Below are 18,489 nucleotides of genomic sequence, written 5' to 3'. Positions count from 1 at the left end.
GCCCCCATCCATCAGGGAGCCGCCATCTGTCCGGGAGACTGTGCTTGAGGGGAGTGAACATTCTTGACTCATCCCTATTTTTAACTGTGTTTATCTTCAGGCCCGGGGACGCCGGGGCATGGCTGGCAAGAAGCACCCCTGCCCGCCGCTCCCCGGCTGGGCTGCCTCGGTGCCACAAAGCCGGGGACAGACCGCCCGTCTGGACATGAGCAGGACCGGGACGCCCCTCCAGTCACTGCCTCATTTGATGGGCCGGGCCACCCAGCAGAGTTGAGGGGAGCTCCTGGGGGAGCCCGGGCCCCACCTTGGGAGCCCTGCAGAATTGGGGCAACAATCTCATGGGTCCACCCCGCCCCTAGGAGTCACGCTGCATCAGGGGGCCGTCCAGGCTGGACTGCGTGACCCCAAGTCCCTCTCGTTGGTCTGTCATCCATCATGGTCCCAGGGGTTCCCCTGTGTTGTCAAATGCTCCCCGGATCAGGACTGACCCCACGTCACAGGGGAAGCCTGTGGCTGAGGGCGGGAGCCGGTGCTGAGCCCGGTGGGCAGCTGGGCCTCCCGGCTGCAGGCGCCGCTTGCTGTCCCCTGAGGCCGGGCTGGCACCAGCGCTCCCTGCCTGAGCTCGCTGGCCCGCGGGAGGGCTCCGTGTGAGCGGGGCACCGGGTTTCGGGGACAGATGTGTGCAGGGGGCCGAGGCGGCAGGAACAGACTCCTGGGCTGACAGACGGCCCCTGGGGGTGGCCGGCCACTCTCGCAGGCTGGGGGAGGGCTCTCTCTGCCGGCCCTTGCCCTGGTGGTCCCTGGGCCGGGGGGTGATTCAGCAGGTTTTCCACTCTCTGGGGGCTGGAGGGGCCCCCTTCCCTGGGGATGGACACCCCCTGCCCCCACATGGACATCCCAGGAGAGTGACACGTCGGCTTAGCCTGGCGGAGGTGCGGCCGGGGATGGGTCTCCCAGCTCAGCCAGCCACGGACGAGGCTTTCGACCCTGAGAGGGCGTTGGGGTCCCAGCAGCGTTTTCCCCGAGCACCCTCTGCCCGCCTCCCCGGACACCCTGGACCCACCTGGACAGCACCCTCAGAGCCCCACGCCATGCGTCCCGGCTGCCTCAGCTCGGCGGCCCCCCGCATCATCTGTGGGTGCCAGCGGCCAGCGCTTGCCTGCCCCAGGCGGGTCCCGCCGTGACTGGCTGACTCCAGCCCGCGTCTGCCTGGAGGCGGCACGCTGCTCCCCAGGCCCTGCCCCGCACGCGTCCTGGGCTGGTGTCTGGCAGGAGACCAGCAGGATGTGTGCCTGTGCCAGGTGGGCACCCCAGGGTGGGGCCCCTCGGAAAATGCATCCGGAAGGGATGCAGCTTGAGCTGACGGCGGGCAGGACGGGAGGCGGGAGCAGGCGGGAAGGCCGATCACAGTCGCGGGGCAGAGGGTCTCGGGCCCTGCCCCATGCCCTGCCAGGGCCCTTCCGGGTCAGCCAGCAGGGATCAGGGAAGCCCACTGGGTGCCCAGCCCCGTCAGCCGAGGGCTCAAGAAGCACAGGGCGAGCCTGGCCGGCAGCCGGCTCTGCAGAGGGGCCCCTGGCTCTGCAGAGGGCCCGAGGCTGCGCCCTGCTGCCCTCCCTGGCCCGGCCAGCGCAGGGACGTGGCCAAGGAATCACTTCACCAGGGGAGTTTGATCAGGTGAGTCCTGACCTGCGCCCCGGAGCCCGTGGGGAGAGGCCCCGCTGCTCGCGCCCACACGTCCACCCGCCTCCTTGGGAAACGGCCTCTGGGGGTAACCGTTAGGACTCCCAGCCGGAGGGCCTGCTGGCCCCGCTCAAGGGAGCCCCGCGTCAGGCCGCACAGCCCCACGCCGCAGAGGGGCCCTGGGCGAGAGCCCGGCCCGAGGCCGCGCCAGACTGTGGACTCGCAGGCCCAGGGCGGGGACCTGGGCCTCACCTCCTGGAGTCAGGGTTTGGGTGGAGGTTGGGGTTGGGGCCTCGGGGGGGTGTGCTCATTACCGCGTAGCTCCATGTGAGCCAGCTCCCTCCCAGAAGGCTGGGTCAGCTCGGGCGGAGGGACAGCGGCCGAGCTGCCTGGGTGTGCATCCTCTGCTGGCCCCACCAGCCGCCCCGAGGCTACAGGGGACCCCAAGGTGGCCCCTCTGAGGAGGAAGGGGCAGCGCTCCCAGTGGTCAGCTCCTCTGCCCCAGCTCCCACTTCCCCGGGCCACTCCCTCAGGGGTCCCCCTCATTAGGGCCCAGGCAGGCCAAGCCCAGGAACTTCCCGAGAGGGCCCTCCTGGCCCCTTCGCTGCTGGGCTGTGACCCCCACCTCCCCGGAGGCCGCTCAGAACGCTGCCCTCTGCCCAGCAGCTCAGGGGCCGGGCTGTTATGGGAGGGTCGGGCTGGAGACTCTGGTGTGACGAGGTGGAGGGCGGCGGGGGCTAGCCTGGCGGGACGGGGGGGGGGTCGCCCCGCCTGCCTCCCCACACGCCAGCGATGCCTCTGGGAGTCGGAGCGGATGGCCGGGTGGCATCTGCGCCTCTGCGCCCACGGCGGCCTCCCGGGCTCGCCAGTCGCTGCGACCGAGGCCTGGGCTGGGTCTAATCGCGGCGGCGGCTGTGATCTCCGAAGGCCCCGCCGCGGGGAGCCGGGGTTGCCGGCCGCAGCCTCCCAGATGAAAGGAGGGCGGCTTTCCCTCCCCTTTGAATGGCGGCAGGCAGGATGGCGGCAATTAGGTTTCAAAGCCCCAGCGAGGCCGGCTGCCTGGGGACTTCCCCGTTGGCCCGGCCCCTCCCGGCACCTGAGTGGAGCAGCCTGTGGGGAAGCTGGGCCCGACCGGACCCGCTGCAGCCGCCACCCGATCCGCCCGCGCGAGACAGAGGGCGCAGCGTCTGAGGGCTGCTCCTGCTGCGGCAGGCCGGGCGCCCTCAGATGAGAGGAGGGCGCTCCAAGGGGGTGGGGCAGGGACCAGGGACAACGGTGTGCGTGATAGGGGTGCAGTGTGGCCTCCCAAACCCGGGTGGCGGGCTTGGGGCTCCTGGGGCCCAGGGAGGGGCTGGCGTGCAGCCTGGCCTGCCCCCGGCACCCCAGCCCCAGGGTGTGGAACTCAGGGCTCTCTGGAGGCCCAGGATTCAGAAAAATGGGCATCACTCACCCCCCACCCCAAGGACAGGCTGAACCCTGGCCTCCACTCTCCTTACAGCACCGGGGTCACTGGCTCAACCTTGCCCTCTGACCTTGCTGTCAGCGCCCTGGGTCCTCCTGTGGCTTTGAAGTTCGCCCGGGGGCTGGGCCTGATTCTCCTGCAGCCTGCACGCCTGCTCCAGGCCTCTGCCGGGTCACCTGTCAGGCACGCAGCAGGAGGGCAGAGGGCGGCATTCTGAGCAGCCTCCCAGGAGGAGGGGAGCGTGCAGCAGACACGGCCGGGGCAGGCGGGAGCAGGCGGCAGGACCAGGGCTCTGTGGAGACTCAGGACGGGAGGCCCCGGGGGACGGCTCTCTCCCTGTCCCCTGCTGCGCATTCGATGCTTATTATCACCTAGACTTCTACGCCGGGCTGGGGCCAGAGCCCAGCGGCCAAGCCACAGCCCCCCCCAGGGGGACAGAGGGGGCAGCGACTGAATGGGGGTCACAGGGAAGGAAGCACACCCCAGCTTCAGGAACAGGCGACTCCAGCTCAAGTCTTGAAGACGGTGGGGTGCGGCCGTCGGAGCCTGAGGAGGGCGGGCGGGCAGCGTCGGTGAACGGTGGTGGGCGCAGGGAGGGTGGGCAGGCCCCTCCACCGGGCCTTGGGCGCTGTGGCTAAAAAATGGAGTCTCTTTTAGGAAAAGAAACACAAAGCAGAGAACAGAGTTGAAGCCACAGGCGACCTGGGCTCAAGGCTCAGAGGTGGGCACGGGCCGGGCTGGCCCCCAGGCCAATGGCAGGGCAGGTGTCCGAGGGACAGCAGGGCCGGCCAGCCTCCCAGGCTGCCCACTCCACACGGGGAGAAGGCAGCGGCCAGCAAAACCAGCCCACGGCCACCTGGGTGTGGGAGGACAAGGGCGCGGAGCGTGGAGGTGCAGAGGGGCTGCGGGGCACCTGGCCGCTGGGCTGCGGGGCCGCAGGGCCACGGGGCAGGTGGAGCCACAGGAGCCAGAGCTCCCCGCCATCCCACGGGAAATCCGCTCTGCATTTCCAAAGGCCAGTGTGGGGCTCTGGGGAGAGGGACACCCCTGCAGGGGCCAGCGGGGCAGGGGCTGGAGCCACGGGGCGGGGCCGGCGGCAGAGCAGGGGATGGCCTCACGGTGCCTCTGGGTGGGTGACGTGCTTGGGAGAGGACAGCCGGGCAGGCTGGTCTGGAGGGTGTGAGTTTGGTCTGCACTTGGGGCACCTGTGAGCTTCACCCTTGCGGTGCCCGTGGGGTCGGCATGAGCAGCTCGGGAGATCGGGAGGCCTGGCCCACTAAAGGGGGGGGTCTTTGGGGAGCGGCCCTGGCTGACCCACAGCCACAGGCCGTAAAAATGGTCAAAAGATTTCAGAAGACACTGCAGGACATCAACGGGCGGCGAGCAGCCTGTGCAGACGCGGAGAAGCACCGGCCGCCGGAGAACGTGACTTTAGCCCCAGTGCGGAGGCCTTTGCCCCACAGGTGTGCGGGGGGGGCTGGGGTCCCGAGGCTGTGCCGGAGGGGGCCCCACGGACGGCCAGAACCTGAGCACCAAGGCCCACAGTCCGGGCGAAATGACAGCAAAACCTGACAGACACGGGCGAGGAATCCGAGGGGCCAGTTTACAGAAGAGGCGACAAGTGGCAGATGAACATGCGCAACAGGCCAGCCCCGCGACGGCTGGGGCGGGGCAGTGGACCACAGACGGCCTTCCCCGGCCTTCCCCACCAGCTGACAGGCGGGGAGCCTCTCGGGGCCTGGGCCCAGCGGCGCCGCTTCTAGGAACTTCCTCACGGCCATGCTCAGGCCTGGGCCAGCGGCCGCGGCCACAGGACAGTGCGGGGGTCTCCAGCTGGCCGGAGCGGGCTGGGCGGCGAGAGCCGGATCCGCCGGATCCCGGGTAAATCTCCGCTGAGTCTGGAGGAGCCGCCGCCGCCGAGCGCAGGGCGGGGCACGGGCACTGTCTACGGGCTGCTTGCACTCCCGCCGGGCACACGCATGGGCTTGTGGGAGCACAGACGCGCGGGGAAGACAGACGATGTGGGGAGGAGAAGGTCCTGCTGCTGACCTTTGGAAAGGGACGGAGGCGGAGGGGCTGGGGAGGTGACAGGGGCCTTCGGGGCCACCTCTGCTGCCGAGGGTCAGCGCAGGGTCCTGGAAGGCCTGACCCGGCCTGGGGGCTGGCCCCTCCCTCCCCCCAGGGGGCGTTTCCGGAAGGAGGGCTGGGAGTAAGGAACCCAGAGGGAGGCTGCAGGCTGGGACACCCTAGCGCCCCACCTTCTAGCAGAGGCACCCCTGGGGCTTGGACTCACCCTGGAGGCAGAAGGAGCCAAATGTGGGACGGCAGAGGAGGGGTCTGCCAGGCTGGGGCGCCTCCCCAGCACCCAGGGCTGGCTGCCGGAGGGGCTCCTCACTTCTGCGGCCGGGAGGCTGACGCTGCCCCTCCCACCCCGGCCCACCCCCAGCAGAGCTGCTCCCAGTGTGGGGTTCTGCTCTCAGGCGGAGGCCTCCCGGTCCACTCGGTCTCTGGCCTGCCCTGGGTGACGTGAGAAGGTGGCGCATCCCTCCACAGCCCCCAGCCTGGGAGTAGGGGTCGGGACATTGCCCCTGGTTCGAATCCCACCTCCCCTGGGCCTCAGCCTGCCCCTGGCCGGGAGGCACCTGCCTAACAGCATGTCCTGCTGTGAGTCTCAAGGTGCTGGCCTCGGGCTGCCCCAGATGCAGGCCGCTGTGTAGGTGAGGGGCTGCTTCTTCCCTCCCCTGAACCCGCCCGCCCCCGCCTGCTCAGGCCGGGCCTGGGCTTGGCCCACTGCCCTCCTGGGCTCTGCGCCCAGCGAGCGTCTGCTGAGAGCTCAGTGCAGGCCACTTGGGCCTAGAAGGTCACTTACCCCAGGGTCCTAGAGGGTCCGCTGGGCCTGCTGGGCCTTGGGGTGTCACCCACACCCCCTGGGGTTGTGACTGCTGCAGAGTCCCAGCAGGACTGCTGGCGATACCCGCATTGGGAGGACGAGCTTCACCTGTGGTCTCGGCACCGGCTCCCGGAAGACTGGGCTGGCTCAGGAGCCCCATGGGTGGAGGGGCCTGGCGGCTCGGACTGTCCGCACGCTCTGGTGGGTGCTGCCTTGACCGCCATCCTGGGGGTGTGAGGGGCGTCCGCACAGCTGGTGTGGGGCTCTGGCAGGAAGAGCTGGCTTCAGCCTTTGCTCTGTGTCCACCTGGGGTCTCTGTGGGGCCTGCCCAGGACTGGCTGTCAGAGCAGAGCAGCACCTGGGGCCTGCGCGCCCAGCGCCAACCCCGCAGCAGGTGAGAAGCAGGCGCCCTGGAAAGGCCGGCCGGGAGGCCACCGGGCCCATGGTCAGCGGGAGGCCTGCTTGGCCCATGGTCAGGGAGGCGCCCAGGGTGCGCTGGCTCTCCCGGCTGAGCTGCCTCAGGGCAGTCTCTGTTGTTGCGACACATCATTGCCACAGACACCACATGTCAGAGCTCAGTGTCAGCAAAACGGCCAAGGTAATTCATTTATTATTAAGTTACGATTGATGTGAGGCTGATTGCTCCGCAGGCGCCGCTCCGGGGAAAGTGCGGAAGAAGCTGCCGCTGCTCAAGGCCGCCTCTCCCCTGGCCGGGGGCTGGGGCCACAGTGCTGGGGCTGCCCCTGGTCAGCCCAGCCCTGTGCCGGGAACGTGGCTCGGGCTCGTGGCCAAGCAGGGCCACCCTCCACGGGCACTCGCCGCGCTGCCAGCCTGGGCCCTGCTCGCCTGCTCACCCCTGCAAGGGGATGCACCTGCCTCCTCCCTGTGCAGATGAAGAAGGGGGGCTCCCGCGGGTCCCGCCCAGCGCCGCTGGCTCCACTTGCCCCAGGTCAGGGGGCTCGTCCTCTGCGGTGCCCGCCCCCTGCCCAGCGAGGGCCGGGGGCAGGGGCCGGCGGTATCCTGCTACCGCCCGAGGAGGAAAAGGTGCAGCTCCCTCTACTCCTCACTCCCTCCCAGCCACCCGGGCCCTGTGTGGGCACCCGTGCCCTGTGTGGGCAGGGCCTCCCCCGCCCTCCAGAGCCAGCCCCAGGGCGCCTGCTCTGCTACTTGCCAGGGCCACCCCGGCCCGAGCAGGGGAGGCTGTCCTGGTCCAGGCCCTCGGGTTGTGGCGCAGGGCGGCCCCAGCAGGTGCAGGGAAGGGGCCGATCAGGTGTCCGCAGAAAGGCGGAGCGACCTGGCCAGGGAAGGCGGCTTCCAGTCCTCCTGAGGCCATCATGGGCCCTGCGAGACGGCGGCCTGCAAGCTTCCAGGCCCACTTGGCTCAGGCGCTTGAGCGGCTCTTGGGGGAGCAGGGGGTGCGAGGCTCCTGGAGGGGCTGATGGCTCCGGCTCTGAGTCCCAACCCCCAACCGGGCCACACGCAGGGAAGGAGGTGGTACAGTCCAGCAAGTAAGATAAATGACCTTCAGATCACCTTTAAAAAGTGGGAATAAATGCGAACATATCCACACGGAACAAAACCCCAGATTTTCCATCAAGACAGCGTTCAGGGTGCAGGGTGTGGTAGCGGGGGGGGGGGGGCAGGAGCCAGAGGGTCCAGCATCCATCCACAGCACCAGGAGGACTGGACGCCTCCACGTGTGTTTTTCTGCTTAAAGTTCCCCAACAAAGACCCTTCGCTGGATTGCAGAGAACGGGCCTCACCCTGCCCAGCTCTGCAGGACCCTATCTTTATTTAAAATGTTGCCGTGTGCTCACCTGCACCCCCTTGAGTTTCTAGAAGCACTGAGTTTCCCCCAGCACTAAACAGCACTCACCTTGATCCCTGAGGCTCCCGGCACCATTTGGGCCTGTGTCCATGCAGATGCCTTGATTTTTGTGCATCCAGCCCAGAGGGGGGCTCTGATGGGCCCCCCAGCTCCTAGCTGCCGTGCGGCCCAGGGCTTAGCCCCACTGAGACTGGAGCCCCCTCAGCTGTGCCCTCTGCCCTGCCTGCGGCCCTCAGGCTGACCCCCAGCAGCAGCCCCCCATGGCCTTGGCCTCCCCCCTGCACAAGGTCATCAGCCTCCTTGCGACCTGCTGGCTTTTGGGAGCAGGGGTGACCTCCATTTTAAGGAGCTTCCCATAGGCCAACGCCATGTGGTTCGGGGAGCAAGCGCCCTCTTCAGTATGCAGCCAGGAGACACCCAGGGAGGGTGCCCTGCCCATGGACACAGAGCACCCGTGCCAGGCCCAGCCCCGAGGGCAGCTGCCACAGAGCAGAGAGGACAGAGGGACGGGTACGTGGCGGCGTCAAGGTCACTGACTGGTGCACTCAGGGTGCTGGCCGCCGCCCCCGCGCCTGCTGGCCTGCTGAGCAGGCTTGCCCGCACCTGTGGGGGCCTCCCTCCTGCCTCCCGCCCGCCCGCGCCCTCCGCCCACAGGCCACCCCCATACAGGCCTCACCACCAGCTGACTGGTGTGATAGCCACGCTTGAATGTGTCTAATCCTTGTCAAGAGATTTGGAGTTGAATTAAGCAGAGCTGATGAATTAACCAGAAGGCAGGCAAGGCCTCTTCTGCACTTGAGCAATGGGGAAACTGAGGCCGAGGGACACACATGTGGGGTCAGCAGAGGTCCTGGCCAGCCCAGGAGCACACAGGGTCCCGCCCCCTGAGCCTGCTCTGGGGGTGGGGCCCAGCCGAGGAGTTAACAGCCGAGCTGCCTTCCCCAAAGCAATTAATTACAGAATTGGAGAGGTAGGCCCAGGCAATTACGCCCCAGACAAAGGAGAGAGGGAGGCGGGGAAATAACTTCAGAGAGCCGCGTGTTGGGAGATGAATAAGCCTTGGCGTTGATTGGCAGCCTGGGACTCGGGCAGCGGTGCCGGGCCCTGCTCCTGGCTGCCTCTGGGAGACCCCGGCCACAGGTCAGGGTTACCGCGGATACGCCCTGGCCATGCCCGGCCCACAGGCCATGGCCCGACAGCTGCTCAGGGGACTCTCAGCCTGTCCAAGCATGTTGCCTGTGGCAGCCTGGGCTGGGGGAGGGACCCAGCGCCCCACGCCTTCTCCCAGAGAAAGGGGGTGACTTGGGCCTGGGCTGAGCCCCGGCTCAGACACATACTGGCTGGTGACCTGGACAGACAGGACGGGTGTCCCCTTTGTGGAGTGGAGCGATGATGCTGGCAGGCTCACCGTGGGGTCCCTGCAGGGTGGGGGTGGGAAGGGCCCCCCACGACCCCCACTGGGGCTCCCTCCGCCCGGGCCCATGCCTGCTGTGTCATAGGAGGTCTCCTTGTCCCCAGCCTCGTCCTCCTTGCCCTCTCCAGCCGTCCCAGGCATGGCGCTTCCAAGGAGGAGGCAGCAGGTCTGGGGTGCAGGTCAGGGCTGAGCCCCTCCGTCCTCCAGGAACCTCTACCTTGGACTCGCACTGCTTGGTCCTGGAGCCCGGGTCTCAGGGAGCCTGGAGTGGGTGAGCTGCACCGCCAGGGGAACCCCTGGCCAGTGCTGGGGCCGTGCAGCCCGGTCTCAGAGTCAGAAGCACTCTGGCTCCTCCTGGATGCCTCAGCCGGTCTCTGCTGTGTGGGCAGAAGGGTGGGCAGGGACGGCCACATGGCCTGCTGAGCCCCACAACTCTCACCCCTCAGAGCTGGGCCACAGCCAGACATCCCAAAGAGAAGCAGACCCTTCCCAGAGAAGGCCCCGGGCCCCATGCTGGCGCCCCACACGGGCCTGGGCAGAGGGGCTTCTGCGGAACTGCATGGCCCACTCAGACACACTGGCTGCCCTGCAGCGCCCGTCATGTGCAGTCTGGGCCTGGCCAGAGTTGTAACAGGCAGCCCACCCCTCCCGGCGGGAGTGAGAAACAGAGCCCGGGACAGAAGCTGCCAGAGGCAGCAAGGGGGCCGCCATCTTGGGAAACCTCAGACCCACACGGGGGCTCTATCCTTGGACCTGCTGCCCCGACCTCTGCCTCCCCACTGAGGCAGCTGGACCATCTGGGGGTGGACCCTCGTCTGCACCCCACACACCCGCCCTTTCCCCAGGCTCCCAGACCTGTGTGATGCCTGCGGCCTCCAGGCCTGGCTCTGGGTTCTGAAGGGGCCCCAGCGCTGGCCCCTGCCCGCCCCGGTCCTGTAGCGCTGAAACGGGGAGGGCAGGAGTAACCTCAGATGTAGGGCGCCCAAGAGGGGCCCAGGAGCCACCCTCTGAAAGCAGCGTCTGTGCTCCCCAGGAGAAGCCGCCTCCAGCCGGGGTCCCCAGGCCTACCCCCCTGCGGGCGGAGGCCGTGGAGCGGGAAGAGCTTCCCCTCCAGCCTCCTCTGCACGGGCGGGGGCGGGGCTGGCATTTCTGCTCCGCTCCTATCTCCCTGCAGCAGGCGCGGGGACGCTTTTAAACACTAAATGGAAAGCCCGGAACCGCGGCTTCTGCTGGCAAACGCCGTAATTCTTCATTTTCTCCCGCGGCCCCACCTCCGCGCTGGCCCAGCTTGCTGTTTAATTAGGGGAAAGAGAAAATTGTGACATCAACACAAGGCCGTCACCTCCCCGGGGGTGGGAGCAGGGATTAGTCCCCGGGCTTCTGTGGCGGATTTGCACCTCTGCTGCTAAGGGGACTGACAGGGGCCAGGCGGGGGGAGGGGGCCAGGGCCGGGCCGGCCGGAGCCAAACTGCCAGGTGAAGGGGCAGCCGCACTGGCTGGGCAGCGAGGCCGGGCGGAGGGACGCCCGGCCCCATGGTGCCCTTCCCAGCAGACACCAGCTGTGGGCGAGGTGGCCATGGGTCTCCTGGGCACGGGCTGGGGCCGGGATGGTGGCCTCGTGTAGCCTCCCTCTGCCCACCCGGCCATGCTGTCCCGAGGTTCTGCCCCGTCCCCCGTGCCCTGCTTTGCGCGAGTGTCAGGCCGAAGGGGCCCCTCCTGCGCCAACGCTCAGGCCGCAGGTGCTCCTGGTCGCGCTCTCCCCGCCTCCCAAGCAGGGTCTCTGCCCCTGCCCGGCTCTGCTCCAGCCACTGTTTCTTCTTCAGAGGGTGTTTCCAGAACCTTCCTCGTGCAGAGGTGTCGGGCGTGGCCGACCGCTGGTGTTCCGTGTGGCGGGTTCCCCTACACCGCCCCCCCCCCGTGATGCCCCAAACACAGCAGCTCGCAGAGAGTGTGCCTCAGCTCCGAGGGGGGGTTTGGGCCCTGGCGGGGTCACCGGGAAGCCCAGCGGCTGCATGGCCTGAGGGCTGGGCTGTGTGGGCAGCAGCGGGCAGGGCCTGGCTCCGTCACTCAGGCTTGTGAGCCCGGGCGGGAGAAGGCGCAGGGGAGAAGCCGCCTGCCGGTGGCCAGGCACCCCAGATCCAAGTGTCCTCAGGGGGCAGGGCCCAGCCACACCCCTTCTTGAGGCTGTGCGGATGTGTGAGCAAACAGGCTCCACCTCCCTGGGCTTCGCCCCCTCTCTCTGCTCCATCTCAGGGCCCCGCCCGTCTGTCTGTCTGTCTGGTGTGTATTTCCCATGGCACCTCTCCCCTCGCTGCCCCGGGGTCATCAGGGCACCCCCTTCCCACGAGACCAAACATCTCCCCTTTCCCTCCCTCCCGGGGTTCCTGCTCGCTGCTCCCTTCTGGCCTCTCTCCCCCACTGCCAGGCCCCGGGGCCGCCGCCCACCCAGGGTGCAGCTGCAGGGCCAGGTGAGGGAGGGCCACCCTGGCTCCTGCCCCACTGTGGCACCCCAGCTGTCAGGAGGCCAGGCCTGGACGCCCGCAGCTCTGGCCACGAGGTGCCCGCATCAGTGTCCACGGGGTGGAGATGGTTTGTTCGCCTGTCTCGGTCCTTGGCATGTAGGGGGGCTGGGCACACAGGGCATCGCCTGGGCTGACCTCCTGCCCTGCGGGAGGTCACCCAAGGCGGCGGCTCCCTGCTCGGGAAGGGGTGCTTGCGTCCGGGGTGGGGCAGGTCCCCAGAGCAGAGCTCCCGGCCCCACGCGGCCCTTCGCACTTCTCGGTCCTCCGCGCCTGCCGCAGAGAAGGCCCCGAGGCTCCGTCTCCGAGGCGGCTCCGGGCTCGCTCTCCCGAGAGCGCGCGTCTGCTGCGGGGGCCGCGGGCTGCGCTCGGCCGCCCTTCTGCGGAGGCCACCGCTGGCCCCCGGAGCCAGAGCCGCACGCCCCTCCGGTGGGGGGACGGTGGCCTCCGACGGAGAAGCTCAAGGGGAGCCTTGGTCTGAATCTACATTTCTCTAAAGTTCTCGATCCCTATTTTCAGCTTTTGGGACGGGACCCTGGCATTCACCTGGTCAGCGTGTATTTTTGACGTGGTATTATTTTTCACTTTTATACATTCAAAATAATCGATTTTCCCTTTGCTGTGTCTTCTCTGCAGCTCACCTTGAGGCTGCCTCTCTCCAGTCAGTTCTCGTCTGTTTGCTTCTCATGGTTGCTGGTGCGGCTGTGGGTGCCCCTGGGGTGGGGGCTGGGCCAAGGCGCTCTGGCTCCCGCCCTGAGGCCTGGCCCATCTGCTCTTGCCATTTCCCAGGGACTGTCCCCCTGGAGCCCCCAAACTGGCCTCTCCCCCCACCCTGCCCTGTGCTCCGGGGGTGACTCCTCGCCAGGGACAGGGGGCACAGGAGTGCAGGGGGGCTGCCGTCTCTGCTCCCCCCGCTGGTGCTGGGGCTGCCCTCCCCGTCTCGGGCCCAAGGTGCCCCCCCAGCGCCCAACCCCTCATGGATGTCAGGGTGCGAGTCACAGCTTCACCCACCCACCAAGACGTCCCCGGCCTTTGAAACACTCACTTGCTCGTCTGCTCGCACACGCGTTTGTCCACTCATGGTGCCGGTGCGGCCCGAGCAGGAGCGCCCTGTCCAGGCCCGTGGAGCGCGTGCCCGCGAGGAAGCAGCCAGGGCGACCGTCCTCTGGGTCACGGGACTTCAGCCGGAAACGTCACGCACTGTTGATGGGGGGGACACGGGCGGGAGCAGGGAGGGCTCAGCTGGGGCCCGGGCGGGGAAGGAGGGGACACCTGGGCAGGGCCGGGTTGACCACCGCGCGGGCACTCCACAGCGGAATTTGGGAGGTGGGAGGTGGTGGGGGGGAGCCCCGGTGAGGCCCAATGAGGCGTCCCCTGGCTGCCGTCCGCCGCCCGCATGCTCCCCGCCCGCTCTGAGCGCTGGCGCACGTGTGGCTGGAGGCCAGGCCTGGACGCCCGCAGCCCTGGCCGCGAGGTGCCTGCATCGGTGTTCATGGGGGGGGTCTGCTCACCTGTCCGGTCCTGGGCCTCACACCCCCACTTTGGGGAACCCGCCGCCTCAAGCCAGCTCCCCACCTGCGCGGCTGTCACCCTGCCCCACACACCCTTTGGGGTGCCAGGAGGCCGGACACTCAGGGGCAGGGAAGACCCCCTCCCCGCGGCCTGCAGCTGGCTGCTCCCTCTGCGCGGCTGGGATTCCCGCCCCTCACCCCGGCCAGCGGGTGCGCAGTGTGGCCGGCAGCGGGGTAAGGTCCTGTGCTGGGCTGAGGGCCAGGCCCCCCGCTCCTGTGACCCCCGCCCCTGCCGGTTCTGCACGTCCCGTCTCTCTTTGCTGGCTCAGCCCTCTCTTCCCAGGGCCTCGGCTGCCCCGAGCCTTGGCCGCAGTCCCAGGGCCTGGAGCGCAAGGCTCAGCTACCCCCGACGGGTTTGTAACGGTCACGGCAAAGCAGCAGGGCCTTCGGGGCCAAGGCCAAGACCTCCGGCCGGAAGAGAGTCTGTGTGTCATTAGCACCCAAGGGGGCCGTGCGGCCCCAGGCACACCGGGGCGCACCCGGGTGCACCTGGCCAGCTGCAGTCGGGGGCGTGGCCTGCCTGCCCAGAGGGTTCTCGGGCTGGAAGCGGGCGGGACGCCAGAGAAACAAGGACCTGCTCTTGAGGAAGGAGGCGCCAGGGCAAGCGGGCTTCACGGAAGCCGGAGCTGCACACGCGGGCGAAGGCCCGCGGCCAGGAGCCCTGCTGGGTGCTGGGGTCCGCACCTGGCGAGGCTGGACACAAGCCCCAGGAGGGTGCTGGGGACCGGCCGGTAGGTGTCAATCACATGGGGGGGCTCGAACCCTAGAGATTGGCCTGTGGAGGCCGGGGCTTCTGGGAGTGCCTCCGGGAGAGCAAGGGGGTGGCAGCAGGGCACAGAGAGGCTGCTGCGGCGGGACAGGCGGGGCCGGCGGGCTCCCCCTCCCCCTCCACGCTGGGGCGTCTAGTCCCACAGCAGCTCTCTGTGTGTGAAGGGCCAGCTTGATGGAGGCAGGGGTGTGTGGGGTCGGGAGGCTTGGTTATGGGGTGGGGGCGGGCATCCCAGGGGGTCAGGCTGGAGGGAAGGGGGCTGGAGGAGCCTGCCTGGGGAAGCCCACACACTCCCTTCCCAGGGCGCCCCGTCTGCAGGGGCCGGGGTGCGCCTCTGACCAACTGGCGCTGCTTCTGGGCCTACAGATGGTTCTGGAGTTTTAATCAGCTCCAGCGCTGGGCTCCCGGGAGAGCACCAGAGCTCACATGTCGTTACGTTACCCCAAATATAATCCGAATAAATTTGAGGTGACTTCTAAGAGTCTAAGCTTCTGAAAAGATGCGTCTTCAAAATTCCAGCTCCCTCAGCTGATTTTGGGGGACGACCGGGTGACTCCACGCCTCGGAAGCCGGGCTCTCGCGGGGTGCGCTGATTTGGTGTCCTGGGCGAGGCGGGAGCAGCCGGGGCGGCGGGCACTGTGGGAACCCCGTGCTAAGGCTGGCGGCCAGCGGCTAATCCTCCCTTTCGGGGGGCTGTGATGAGCTCGGGGCCCAGCTGCTCCATAGAGGGGATTCTGCTGAGCGCAGGGATTTGGAGGCTCAGGGGAGACGCTTGCAGAGCTGCCCCCCCCCGGGGTACTGGGGCCTGGAGGCAGAGAGCAGGGCAGCATAGCCAGGTGTGACCCCGCACGGCCCCCCTGACCACCCGAGCTGGGGCTGCCTGGCCCTGCACTACGCCGGACACGCCCCCTCCCTGCGCACCCCCGCCGCCGCCCCCCACCACGGCCGCCCCTCCAGCTGGCAGCGGGACTCCCGTGGCAAGGCTGGGCAGAGGCGCAGCAGGGGCGGGGGCAGCCCCCAGCCCAGCTCTGGACGTTTGTGGAGGCCGCCCTCGCTGTCAGGCTCAGCCCCACGGGGCCGGCTGCGCAGGGGACGGGCACGACCCGGGACGGCTGAGATGATCTCCTGTCCAGGGAGAGGGCAGTGAAGCTGCACCCAAGGGCCCACTCGGTCTAGGCCCTGAGGGCCAGGGCCAGGGAGAGAAAGGGCCACGGGCGCCAGTGCTGGGGTCCCTTGTGGCCAGAGGGGCCTGCTCTGGACAGGTGGGGCCAAGGACACGCAGCTCAGCCTCAGTGCGGCCACACCCCTGCTTCTGCCCTCCTCAGCATCAAGGCACTGGTGGCTCCAGGGGCCACAGGGAGGCAGCCACCCTCACCCAGCCTGAGATGCCACCTGCACGCCAGGTGCGCGTGCTAAGAAGCCTCCTGGGGACCATTTCTGCCCTGAACCCTCACCTCCCGACAAGTACAGGGTGTCAACATGGACATGCCTGTGAGTCCCGCACCCCCTGCAGGATGCCCCCCCTGCAGGATACCCCTCCTCCCAGCAGGGTGCCCCCCTGCAGGATGCCCCTCCCCTGCAGGATGCCCCTCCCCTGCAGAATGCCCCCCCCTGCAGGATGCCCCTCCCCTGCAGGATGCCCCCTCTGCAGGATGCCCCTCCCCTGCAGGATGCCCCTCCCCTGCAGAATGCCCCCCCCGCAGGATGCCCCCCCACAGGATACCCCCCCTTCAGAGTGCCCCTGCCCCTCGCAAGGTGCCCCTCCCCCTGCCCCCCAGGAGCAGGCTGGGGTGGGAGCCGCCGAGTGCTCCTGTCTCCCCGCCCTCTTGCCGGATCTCGGGCTGTAAAGGGCCATCCGCGCGCCGGTTAGCACTGAAGGTGGCCGGAGCATATGTTGAGCTATTTCTGTTTTTCAATAAAATCAACATAAAAATTTTTAACAAAGCCCCAGGCACCGCTGAGAGCAATCAGTCCCGCGCCACAGGCACGTGGTGGCTCTGAGGAGTCCGCGGGTGGGGGGCCTGGGGCTCACCCAGTGGGCGCCGCGCTGTCCCGCCGCAGGGCGGGTGCTGGACGCCAGCCCGGCCGCCTCTGACCGTCCCCAGGCGGCGTCCGGGGCCAGGCCCAGGAGGTGCGGGGCGTGACGGGGTCGGGGTAGGCACAGGCCCGGGCCGGGCAGGGGCTCAGCGGGGGCACCTGTGAGCGGGTCGGGGGACGCCGGGGGTGGGCATGAGGAACCGGGGCCCAGCCTGCGCTCAGCCCTCGTCCCGGTTCTGGTCCAGCCACCCGGCAGCCTCGCTCTCCCAGCTGCCCCTTGCCTCAGGGGCCTCTGCCGGGTTGTCCTCCCGCCCGAAGAATAAGCCCGTTCCCGAGTCTCTCGTTTAGTCCTCGGCTCAGCTGTGCTCCTGTGGGAGCCGCTCGGCCCAGCCCTTTCTCAGCCCGCGGCAAGCTGGTCCCAGAAGTGCCCCCGACGCGGGGACAAAGCGGGCCGTGGGCGCAGGGCAGGCAGGGCGGGCAGGGCTGCTGGCCCGGGCGCTGGCCTCCTCCTTTCTGACCTGGGGTTCTGGGGTCTCAAGGGGCTGCCTCCGTCCCCCTCTCCTCTTTGGGCATTCCGGGAAGTGGGGTACACCAGGATGGCGGGGTGGAGCCAGCCACCGGGGGGGGGGGAGGGCAGTGGCCAGGGTGCCCCGGGAGGCCCTCGCCCAGTGGGAGCCGGCTGCCCCCCGCCGGGGCCACCTCCTGCCGTGGCCGCCTGCCTTCCCCGGGCAGGCCCCGGACCTGCCCGGCCGGGCGGGTGTGCCGGGGCTGTGGGGCCACCGACGCCCCTGGGAGGTGGGGGAAATCAATGAGGATTGTGAGACTTTTCTGAAAAGTGAAGGCGTGGCGTGTCCGTGGCGTGTTGAAAGGCGCAGACTTGCCCGTCGCCGCCCGTGGCTGAGCGCTGCCCGGGCCGACAGGCGTCCACCTCCGCGCCCAGCGTCTCTTGGGCGTGGCAGAAGAAAGGCCGCCACGGGCAGCGGCCAGGGCCCGGGCCAGTGTGCGGGGCGGCTGGGACGTGGCCACTGGACACGCGCGTCCTCCGTCCCCGGCCCCCAGCGTCGCGCCTCGGGGCTGCAGCCGCAGGAGGTGGCCGTCCACCCCCCGCTGCCACTGGGGGCCTGGCTGTGCACGATCGGGGCCCTCGGGCACAGCTGGCGAGTGACCAGGGCCAGCCGCGCCCCGCCCCTGAGCAGCCGCTGCCCGCCAGGAGCCCGGCCGTGTCCACGCCGGTGGGCCCTGCCTGGGGCTCCCCGGGGCCGGCGTCCAGGTCCACGCCGCCGGCCGGGGCGGTGTGAGCGCCTCTCCGCGCCTGCCCTCCCGGTGGCCGGGGCGGCGGCCCCTCCTGGGCGTGGGTCCCCGGGGCGCGGCGGCTCCGCCCGTCTGTGTCTCCCGTGGGTGCTCAGCGCCTCGGATTGGCGCGTTTATTGTGTTGTCCCCACAGAAGCAACAGAAACATGCTCTTGTGCTTTTTATAAACGTGTTTGCAGCTTCCTCCCTCACGTCGCGGGTATTCCATCTGGCGCGTGTTTCTGTCTGGATGAGGTAGAGGCTAATTTCGTCTCCCGCTCGCTCCCCTGGCTGCCGGCGCGCCCTCCCTGCACGCGCCCAAGGGCTTTGATCTCGGGGCGGGGGGGGGGGGGACCCAGATCCTGAGACTCCCGGCGAAGCGGGCCTGCCCGCTCCCTCCGTCAGCCCACCTTGGGGGCTCAGGGCGTCGGGGACCCCCGGGACCTGGACAGCACGGCGGCCGCCAGAGCCGGGCACCCGGGGGGCAGGGGCGCCTTTCTCTCGAGGCTCCTGCTCGCGGCCTCTGGGGCTCTCCTGCCGCCTCTCGCCGCGCCCCGAGTCAGGGCCGGGGGCGCGGCTGATCCCACGGGCTGGGGACAGGAACCGCGTTCACCGGGCAGAGGCTCAGCCGTGCCCCGGGCGCGCCGGCCGAGCGAGAGAGGCCGCTCGGAGTTCTGTGCAGCCGGAGCCGCTGCTCACCCGAGGGCACCCGGGGAGCCGGCAGGGCCAGGCGGACTCGAGGTGGCGGCGGGACTGCACGGGCCGGAGGCCCCGGAGCAACAGGACAAGCGGCCCTTCGTGAAGACGAGAAGCCGCGTGGGGACGGAAGGGTGATCCCAGCCCTCCACCCACACGCTCTGCGGCCCTTGATCCCCCCGAGCTCGGCTGCTGCAGGCGCTCCCGGCTCGGGACATACAGGCTTCCCAGACGGGCACGGGCCGGGACTGCAGACACGGCAGCCGCTGCCTCTTCTCCTGCGCCCGCCGCAGCCCCGTCACCTCACGGCCACCAAGTCCACCGCCGCTGTTG

This window comes from Talpa europaea (assembly GCF_964194135.1).
Source record: "Talpa europaea genome assembly, chromosome: 3".
NCBI classification, from domain to species: Eukaryota; Metazoa; Chordata; class Mammalia; order Eulipotyphla; family Talpidae; genus Talpa; species Talpa europaea.
The sequence above is the reverse complement of the archived record's forward strand: the minus strand, read 5'-3'. Positions refer to the sequence as shown.